The 2,264-nt window shown below is 42.8% G+C and overlaps 1 pseudogene; it reads left to right on the top strand.

Annotated features, from left to right (window-relative positions):
* The first annotated feature begins 873 nt into the window (after positions 1-873).
* Positions 874-1,614, top strand: LOC101405584 (large ribosomal subunit protein uL30 pseudogene; annotated as a pseudogene).
* Positions 1,615-2,264: the final 650 nt, after the last annotated feature.

Below are 2,264 nucleotides of genomic sequence, written 5' to 3'. Positions count from 1 at the left end.
GCCAGCTGTTTTAAGTAAAACGTAGTTTGGCTGTATATCAAGCACCCAGGAACCTGATTCTGCTTTGTATGTCTTGCTGCAATTCAGGTAGACATTCTAGTCCAGTGGTTCTCAAAGTTCAGGGCAACTAAGGATGACTGAGTGTCTGTCAAACTGCTGATTCCTTGGTCCTAATCCTAGAGGTTCTGTTTGGCAGATCTGGAGTGGGGCCTAGGAATCTTCTTGTTCCCCAGGTGATTCTGAGGCAAGCCATGATGGAACATGCTTTGACCTATACTGTTTCCAGCGCCTAAATGCCAAGAGGGTGGGTCATTATTAAGCTTGATCCATTATGTGTGGACTGATTTAATGCTTGTCTTTGCTGGTTGACCAGTACTAACAGTCTCCATCTCATCCAAGATCAGTCACTGGTCAGAAGGAACAAGGGACTCATGTCCTGCAACCCAGAACCATTGTATGGACTGACTCTGAAAAGGATACTTTCTTTCCTGTGAGCCCTGAAACAAACTTATATGACAGGACACCAGCCTAGTAGTGTTTAAACAAGGCTGTGTGTGAGTGAATGTGTGTGGGTGAATGCACGCACAGCTATTAGACACAAGAATAGTCTTTCAAGGGTCTATTCCACAGTCCTAATATAGTTCTGTTATAATATGACATACGCCATCATAAAAATCACCATGCTATGTACAATAGTGCAATAAAAACCACAGGGCTTATGGGAAAAGAAGGGCTTAGGGAGACAACACTCAAAAACTTCATCAGTGACACATTAAAAAAAAAGATACAGGAATCTAATAAAAATGGTAGCACGGTTTTACACATGTTAAACGGTTAAGAAATTCATAAATAGCCTCTTTTCTGGCAGGAACCATGCAGAGTTTAGAGTAGAAGAAAAAGGTTTCTGCTGTGCCAGAAACCTTTAAGAAAAAGCAAAGGAATTTCACAGAGCTGAAGATCAAGTACCTGAGAAAGAAGTTTGCTCAAAAGATGCTTTAAAAGGACAGGAGGAAGCATATCTATCAAAAAGCTAAGCACTATCATAAGGAAAACAGGCAGATGCACAGAAGTGTGATTCAAATGGCAAGCATGGCAAGAAAAGTGGGCAACTTCTATGTAACCACAGAACCCAAATGGGCATTTGTCTTCAGGGTCAGAGGTATTAATAGTGTGAGCCCAAAGATCCGAAAGGGGTTCTTCGTCTTCGCCAGCTCTTCAATGGCACCTTTGTTAAACTCAACAAGGCTTCAGTTAACACACTGAGGATTTTGGAGCCATATATCCCATGGGAGTAGCTGAACCTGCAGTCAGTAAATGAATTGACCTACAAGCGTGGTTATGGCAAAACCAACCAGAAGTGATTCGTTCTGACAGATAACACTTTGATTGCTCCATCTCTTGGTAAATGGGGCATCATCTGCATGGAGGATCTGATTCATGAGATCTATGTATACTGGTGGAAAATGCTTCCAAGAAGCCAGCAACTTCCTGTGGCGCTTCAAATTATCTTCTCCACGAGCTGGAGAGAAGAGCAAGACCACACATTTTGTAGAAGGTGGAGATGCTGGCAACAGGGAAGACCAGATCAACAAGCCTATTAGAAGGATGAACTAAGGTGATTTCCATGATTATTTTTATAATATGGTCAGTTAATAAACAGGGAATGCTTTCAAGTTGAAAAAAGAAGGAAATTCATAATAATACAATAAATATGGCACTTTACCTTAAAAAGACAACATTTATTTGAGAAAGTGGGTATTTTGGAAGGGTTGCAGCTTATGATTCATTGTACAGTGGTACGAAAGTAAGTTATCTAAAATCAGAGGAAAGGGCCGGCCCTTTGGCTTAGCGGTTAAGTGCGCGCGCTCCGCTACTGGCGGCCCGGGTTCGGATCCCAGGCGCGCACTGACGCACCGCTTCTCCGGCCATGCTGAGGCCGCGTCCCACATACAACAACTAGAAGGATGTGCAACTATGACATACAACTATCTACTGGGGCTTTGGGGGAAAAAAAGGAGGAGGATTGGCAATAGATGTTAGCTCAGAGCCCGTCTTCCTCAGCAAAAAGAGGAGGATTAGCGTGGATGTTAGCTCAGAGCTGATCTTCCTCACAAAAAAAATAAAAAATAAAATAAAATCAGAGGAAAAATTGTAACACCCAGCGTGGATGGGCATGACTCATAACACACAGTAGACTGAAGCAGCTGGTAGATATTCGAGGGGTGTGTGTGCATTTCGTGTATTCCCAGGCAGCTCAGTTTAGC

The sequence above is a fragment of the Ceratotherium simum genome, chromosome 18 (genome assembly GCF_057802395.1).
Source record: "Ceratotherium simum simum isolate JZ-2026a chromosome 18, ASM5780239v1, whole genome shotgun sequence".
NCBI lineage: Eukaryota > Metazoa > Chordata > Mammalia > Perissodactyla > Rhinocerotidae > Ceratotherium > Ceratotherium simum.
Note: the sequence above shows the minus strand (reverse complement) of the source record. Positions and strands in the feature narration are given on the sequence as shown.